This window comes from Glycine max, chromosome 19, assembly GCF_000004515.6.
Source record: "Glycine max cultivar Williams 82 chromosome 19, Glycine_max_v4.0, whole genome shotgun sequence".
NCBI classification, from domain to species: Eukaryota; Viridiplantae; Streptophyta; class Magnoliopsida; order Fabales; family Fabaceae; genus Glycine; species Glycine max.
Window position 1 is genome coordinate 11,678,589 of NC_038255.2, and position 8,719 is coordinate 11,687,307.

The 8,719-nt window shown below is 34.1% G+C and overlaps 1 pseudogene; it reads left to right on the forward strand.

Annotated features, from left to right (window-relative positions):
• The first annotated feature begins 6,181 nt into the window (after positions 1-6,181).
• LOC100775803 (germin-like protein subfamily 1 member 7) lies at positions 6,182-7,163 on the forward strand (annotated as a pseudogene).
• Positions 7,164-8,719: the final 1,556 nt, after the last annotated feature.

Here is an 8,719-nt window from a genome sequence, read left to right on the forward strand (position 1 = left end):
TCACCAAATTTCCAAATCATCTAATACTTTACAAAGTAACCATCATTGTTATAGTACCCATGATTTCTTTCAAGCTGCTCACCATAATTATTGTTGGTACCAAGAAATGGTTTATCCAAGTGGTACTAGACACGAATCCCTTAAGCATGTAGTAAAGGGTTTGAATCCTAACAAATGCATATATGGAGAAAATCTTGTTGAGAGGGAGATCCCACTTATGAGTGCCAACAGGTCCCTTGGAGGATATTAAAATCCCCTTGGCCGGAAGCAGATATACTTATTTGCAATCGTATGCAACAACAACAATTATTGTTGAGAAGTCTTACAGTCATTGCGAATAGCCAATTAGCTGCCAACAAAATGATGTTATTTTAAGAGTTTATTCTTCTGTGAAATCATTTTAAGATTTGTGATATATGCTATTGTTTTGCCATTATTTTCATTTCATTTTTACCTTCTGCAGACAAGATTTTGCAAGAAATTGATGTTGTATCCTATAGAGTGCTTGGCTAACTTCTTTTTGGCACTATCAGAATATTCTATAAAAAGGTTGAATATGTGCTTGAAGATTGTAATGAGGTTCTCGTCAAAATCAACAAATTTGTCGTCAACAAAGAAGGCTTAGTATGTGTGGAAACATTGTGTATGCCTGTTACTATACCAGAAAGATTTGAGTTGGATGCTTTTGAGTTAGATGAACCTGAAGATGCTGGAAGGTATGCTTTTATTAGGTTAGACTTTAGAAGCCTAATGATTATGTAATTTTCTTCATACTGCTTCTCTGGAAGAAATTATGCTTAGAGACAAAGATATTAGAATTGTTTCACTATTTTACTTTTATAGTAAATGTAATCTTATTCTATTGTTTGAGTAATACACTTTTAAGTGAAACAAAATTTGTGTGTAAAACTGAGGGATTTGGGCTGTTTTCTAAGGAGAAGGTATGCATTCCATAATAATTATAAGTGGTACAAGAATAATGTTTCTTCCATTTTATCTATGCAAGTATTTTATGTTTATTGTTTATCTTCAGCTCTTTAGTAATACTAGTATATGCTGTTTAATTTCAAGGTATATAGTTAGAAAGAGCATAATTAAAGAGTGCAAAAGACATAGTTCGTTTCCCTTTCCAACAGAATGCCACCATACTTTACTTACTGCACACTGTACAGAGGCAGAGAGAATCTCCCATTACTTACTGTGCACTATGTAAGTTTGATTTGATCACTTTTCTTTTTCTTTTTGTTTATAAACTCTTCTATCTTTACTAACATTGTTTTTCTCCATGTTCTTCCTCTGACCTTCAACTCCTATTCTCAAAATAAAATGAAAATGCGTAATTCCCTTAAGCGGTTGGCACTCCCCTAATCCCTTCTCAATCTTCAGGTTGCCTTGAAATTGTGGAAACTCCAAGGATGTTAGATGTACCTGAATCTCAGGATTTTGACATTCCAATTTTTATTGAGATAAAATCCTTTTGGAATCTCCCGAAACAAATGAAGTGCCTAATTTGATGGATGAGGTAAAGAATAACTAAATGATGAAAATACTCTTTGACATTCTGACAGGCACACTATGAGTGGTTTGCAATACATTCATAATTGTCTCCACGCAAATTCGCATAATGAAACACCATATTGTTGTTTGATCTAGGAACTTTGAATTGGTATGAAACTTTAGATTCTAAGATAGAGGAAACTTATCCTAGTACTAACCCTTTGTTTCATTATGTCTGTCTCAGGAAACAAATTCATGTGGAACTATATAACCAATCAGAATTATGTAAGACCCCTTGCAAATCTCCAATTAAGTTTTATTAAATTCTATGTTTTGCTTAATAGTGCATGATTTCTTTATTTTTTCTCTTTAGTAGCTGGCTTTGGAAAGTTGTCAGTTTGATTATTGCTTACAAGATTGGCTTATGATGGTCTTCTTTAATGATGTACCGGAAAGTTGCAAGTTGCCTACTTCAGAGTTTTCTGTGTGCAAGAAAACAAAGAGAGGGGAATATTGTAAACTTTTCACAAGTTTTTGTAGGCCAGGCACGGAAAGAATCTGCACTGCTATTTAATGAAAAGTTTGGTGACTTCTGTAAAAAAAAAAGTTTGGTGACTAATTTTCTTATGGCAGTGATGCAGAAACTTGAGTTATGTTTTCTTGTCTTACTACTCTGCTTTTTCTGTAGATGACATACTTTGTTAAAGGATGAAAAATTGTTCTTCATAACTATCAATTCAACTTTTATCTGAGTGATGATAACAGGAAAATGTGGAATTGTAGTTGTCCAGTCGGTTTGTTTGTCAAACAATAGTGATGTACTTCTATAACTTTTTTTAGGGTGATCGATGCCCTTTCAGTTAATGGATCAACTTTGTCTGATTGGAATATAAGTACATAAATCTCCAATGCAGCGTGGAAATTATGTTAGTCCTTTTGCTCTTTCTTAGCAATCATATTTTGTAGCAGCAGAATAATTCAAGCATGCTTAATTATGAACTTCTTATGTGATAGCCTACCAAAAAGTATATTCATCTTGATGCTATAATTTGTATCAATTAATTCCTTTTAAGTTATCCTTAACTATATATTCTCATACCTGTACAGCCTCAGGATTTTTCTCATTCCGGTGTGATTCACTTGAGGTATTACAGACATCAAGAAAATAAGAAAAGAAGCAGGGAATGAAGGAAGACAAAAAGAAAGAGTGTATAATGGAAAAAGACCGGGACATCATGATAAAACAAAAAAAAAAAGGTAGTCATTGATATTTAAATGAAGTTAATTTATCTGACAGACACAATATCCTTTCCCATGATGGGAGACATATTACACTCTTCCACGATAGCCTTGATGTACCCATGGACCAAACTCATTAAATCTGTGAGTTACCCAGATTAGGCTAGGAAAAAAACCACATTGAATGCTCTACTTGTTTTAACGCTTGTGGCACATCCTGATTATTGGTTAAACCTATGGTGTACAAGCTATGACCCTTACGTACATACCTATGGTTATTATATTTGGTATCTAGACATTTAAAAATATCATGATATCGGTCCTTTAATTTCTTTCCCCTCGTTAGTCACTCAATAATTTAATTTTCCAGTAAATTATTTTGTCAATATTTTAAAAAGGAATTCTTGTTCATATTTATCCTATTTGACTCAAATACGATTATTTTAGGTGAGAGATACAAGGGATATTTAAAATGAAAGTTAAAAAGTAAAAGAAGACTAATAACAAAAAAGTAAGAGGCTTATTTAGTAACAAATTAAAATTTTGAAAACTTCTTTAAAAGACAAATAGTTTAAAACATCTTTCTAGAAATAGTTTAAACTTCTTTGAATAGATTCTCAAGTCTACTTTAGGCCTAAATATGCTTTTGGTCACTGTAAATTAATGTTTTTTTGGTTCCTGTAAGTTCATTTTTCTAATTTTAGTCCTTGTTCGCTCTTTTTCAATTTTTGTTTCTGTAAGATATTGTGCTCATTTTTGTTCCTACTGTAAGATATTTTGTTCATTTTTGAAAAACATAAACTTACAAGGATTAAAAATGAGTAAAAAACTTATAGGGACCAAAATTGGAAAAGCATAAACTTATTATAAGGACTAAAATTAGAAAAATGAGCACAGTGACCAAATATCAAAAAACACAAACTTAAAAGGACCAAGAACATATTTAGGCCTCTACTTATTATATGAATTTTCCATAAGGAACAAATTTTGAGCCAAAACAACAAGCACACTTCCATTCTCACTTCTTTTTATTTTTCGTGTCAACTTGTATGATTTTTCTTATTTTTTTTATTTTATCCAAATCACTTGGTTCTTTTTATATAATTTTTGTCTAGATGCCTAGAAAATTCAGTAAAAAGTTCAACTCAAAATTCACAGTGACCAATTCCCAGTAATTTTTATAAGTTCGTATGTTCAAGCTGCCTGCACCCGCGATTTCAGACTTTTAATTTTTTAAGCATGGTATATTGATTTCCTTTGGTTTACTTTCAACTTTCCTATGTATGTTAAATTCACTAGGCCTATTTACCACAGCTTTAGGAGTTCAACATTTACTTAGGATCAAAATTTCAGCCAGCAATTCAATCACCAAAACTCAAATTCACAATAGACATAATCATAAGAAAACCTAAAAGTTCAAGAAAAGGTTCACAATTAAAGACTCTCTAAGAATTATGCATGAACATGTTAAGGACTAATTAACATGCAAGATTTGACTCAAATAAAATTATAGGCTAAAAAAAATTCATACACTCATGAAGAAATGAGTAAGACAAAGAAACAAGAAAAATAAAATTCAACGCAACATAAGGAATCTTATGTGACAAGTTTCATGACTAGACATGACTTTTATGACAAAACTACAATAGGTGAATATGTCATTCTAGATTTTTGAGGTTTTCTTCTACTTTAATGTTTTTGTAAGAATTTTATGGTTTAGGTTTCAGCCAAAATAATTGACAATATAAAACTCAAAGGAACCTAAACTGAACACAATTCATGGTTCAAGAACAAGAACAAGGAATTTGAACCATAGAAAATCAAATTTAGCTTCTATAGCAAGCTTAATCGGTGGAACTTCTAAAAAATTATGTTAACAACATTCAGCACAAGACACGTGAGGAGATACATGGAGAGAAACGAAGAAACAACAATGGAGGAGAAAGTAAAGCTGAAAACTAATGGAGCTTTAAGGAGCACCTACTTGAAGCTCTTGTGCTCTGATACCACTTGTTGGAAGCTTACTTATGAAGCTTCTATGGAGGCTGGATCTTTGAGGTTCAATAAGGTCCTTCAATGGTGATTTTTAGCCATGGAATTGCAGCGAAAGATAAAGGAGAAGAGGTTAGAGGAGACGTCATCCACAAGAGAATAAGCCATGGAAGGAGAAGCTTCACCACCAAGAGATTGCCTTGGATAAGAAGCTTAAAGAGGAAGCTTCAATGGAGGAAGAGAAAACGAGAGAGAGAGGGGGGGGGGGGGGGCGAGGTGTGGGAATTGAAGAAGATTAGAGAGAGAAGTTGAACTTTGAAGTGTTTCTCACAAGTTTTTCATTCATCAAAGTTACGACAAGTGTTACGCATGTTTTTATTTATAGCCTAGCACATGGGAAGCTTCCTTGAGAAGCAAGGAAGGTAGCTTCCTTGGGAAGCAAGGAAGAAAGCTTTCTTGAGAAGCTAGAGGGGGGCAACTCACACCCCTCCAATAGCTAAGATCACCCACTTGCCAAAATACATGAAAATACAAAAAAGTGGCAAATTTAAAAATAAGTTGTATGGTAGGACGTAATCATCACCTTTTATATACATTTAAGACTAAACCAGAATTTTTATTTTTTTCAAAAATTACATTATCGATGTAAGAACGAAGGTGGTCCTATAAAAAAAACAAGGTGACTATTTATTCAATGACTTAGTTATTTCCTACTACAACTATTTCCTTTAAGGTTGGGTTTACCTATCCAAAATAAATAAAAACTAAAATACTATTCTGTTTCAGTTTGAAAGTTTTCTATCTCCACGGGAAATTATTTATTAAAACTAAGCCCAGAAGCAATTCCAGCAGGTCGTGCAAAGTGAAAAGTTATATATCTAACATTTGATATATTCCGCTGTACGTTCATATCTTCGAACATTTCTATGTCATTGGATTACTTTAGTTGTATATGAAAACAAGTCACACGACACCAACAATTAATATAATTTCGGGTTGCAATAATCTGAGTCTTTGATTAATTGTGGACAGGACCAATCAGAAATAGTCTCTAATCCCTTCATAAAATATCAATTTTCCACCTACTACCTCTGGTGACCATGTTTAAACTTGTAACAGTTCCTCAAGCTAATAAAAGATTAGTTAATAAATGAAGTAATATTTTAAATATTTAATAAAACAGTTATCACTAAGTCTATGAAACTGAGACACAGTCTAAACTGATCTGTGATTGAATTAAAAGGCTTCCCATTATAAAATAATAAAATAGACGCGGTAATACCGAAACACTTGCTTTTTCCTGTAGAGCGTCTACTACTACGTCTACACATTGATTAGGCACGCATGTAGTTGTTAAGGAATGATTCCTCATCAAATAAATAATTAATTACGGTCAAGATAAAATGCAAACCAATTCAATGCTTCATACTTATAAATAGCAATCAGCAAGCTCTACATAAATCACAATTCAATCATCACAAGCAATTACATATAGCACAATTGTTTAAGAGTGTATTACTAAGGAAAAACAATGAAAGTTGTGTACTTCCTTGTTGCCATCTTGGCTTTGACATCCTCTCTTGTCTCTGCCTATGATCCTAGTCCTCTGCAAGATTTCTGTGTGGCAGCCAAAGAAAAAGATGGTGGTATGTAAAAACATTAATCCTTGTACCATTGGCATCATATATATAGACGTTGTCTAGAATTATTGTGATTGATGATTTTTATTAATTAAGACCTTTTGCCTTGTATTTGTAGTGTTTGTGAACGGGAAATTTTGCAAGGACCCTAAGCTTGTCAAAGCTGAAGATTTCTTCAGACATGTAGAACCGGGGAAGACTGACAACCCAGTAGGTTCAAACGTGACTCAGGTGTTTGTTGATCAACTACCGGGACTAAACACGCTTGGCATAGCTTTGGCTCGCATAGATTTTGCACCAAAGGGTTTGAACGCTCCCCACACTCACCCTCGCGGCACTGAGATCCTTATAGTCCTTGAGGGTACTCTTTATGTTGGATTTGTGACTTCCAATCAAGATGGAAATCGCCTCTTCACCAAAGTGCTGAACAAGGGTGATGTGTTTGTGTTCCCAATTGGTCTGATTCATTTCCAATTGAATGTGGGATATGGCAATGCTGTTGCCATTGCTGGCCTTAGCAGTCAAAATCAGGAGCTATCACTATTGCAAATGCTTTGTTTAAAGCTAATCCGCCTATTTCTTCTGAGGTTCTCACCAAAGCTTTCCAGGTGGACAAGACTATAATCGATTATCTTCAAAAGCAATCTTGGTACGACAACAATAACTAATTTGGGAGTATGGAGGATCATTTCGCACTGTCTAGTTATTGGATAATTGATTACTTTAATTATCATTTCAGTCACGCCATACATTAGACCTAATAAATAAAACCTTTGTGGATTATAATTTTTTACATATAATATTTGTTCTGTTTGGAGTTCGATTTGGTTAATACTTGCCCTACGCGTCTGCTACCACAGGCATATTCAGTTAGGCTGGATTTAGGTAACAGGTAGAAGATATTTTCAGGTAACAAACATATTAATTAATACCCTAAGTCACCCATAAATTGTCCCTTCATTGAAGTCTGCCTAGTCCACCATACTACATACCCTTAAAGGCCAAAGCATTTACAACGGTGTTTACAATTTAAACCTAAAGTTCAGCAAGAGAAAGGATAAGTTTGAAAATTAACTGACTATTAATTGTCTCATGAAGTGAGACAAAATCTTAACAGTTAGTATTTAATTTAACGAATAGATTGTTAGATATTAATTAGAAAAATAATAATAACAAGTTTTATGAGCCTTAAATTGTGGAAGATGAAAGTTGTATGGTTGTAAGTTACAAAGTCTTGAATAAGTAATTATGTGAGCATTTAGTATTCTTGAATAAGCAAATTATGTGAGTGGTCACTCTATTTTAGTATAAATAGGGGATCATACTCTTGTATTTTGTGTGCCAAATGAAAGAAAATCTTCTTCTTCTTCCAACAAAGGGGCATCAGAGCTTGAGTTCTAGAGTGTTGAGAGAGAAACACTTTGTGAGTTGAGAGATGACAAGCAATGGCTTGAGTATGTTTCAATTCCCTCGTCTTACCAAAGAGAATTATGATAATTGGTGTCATCGCATGAAAGCCTTGTTAGGTTCTCAAGATGCATGGGAGATTGTAGAGAAAGGTTATACCCAACCTCAAAATGAGGCTATTTTGTCACCAAATGAGAAGGAGACTTTGTTGAAGTCGAAGAAGAAGGATCAACAAGCACTTACTTTCATTCATCAAGGTTTGGATGAAGCTATGTTCGAGTTGGTGTCAAATGCAACCACATCCAAAGAAGCATGGGAGATTTTGAAAACCTCCCTTGAAGGTGTTGATAAGGTAAAAAAGGTGCGCCTACAAACTCTACGTAGAGAGTTTGAATCATTGCATATGAAGGAATCCGAATCTATCTCAGATTTTGGCAACAAGGTGTTGGCTATTGTGAACCAAATGAAGCGTTATGGAGAAAATATGGAAGATGTTCGTGTGGTGGAAAAGATCCTTCGCTCCTTAATCGCTAAATTTGATTATGTGGTTTATGCTATTGAAGAGTCTAAGGATTTAGACTCAATGACCGTAGACCAATTGATGGGTTCTCTTCAAGCCTATGAAGAAAGGTTCAATAGAAGACATGATGAGCCATTGGAGCAAGTCCTCAAAGCCAAAGCTTCTTTGAAAGAAAATGGAGGAGAAAGTAGTCAAAAAGCATGTGGACGTGGAAGAGGACGTGGTCGTGGACGTGGTCATGGCCAAGGAAGAGGAGGAAGAGGAGATCATGATAATTTTGACAATAATGAATGGAGGAGTCATCAATCCACTAGAAGTCGTGGAAGAGGAAGAGGAAGAGGTAGAAACAATTATGAAAAAGCATATGAAAGGAGGTATGATAAATCTATTGTTGAATGTTTTAATTGTCATAAATATGGCCATT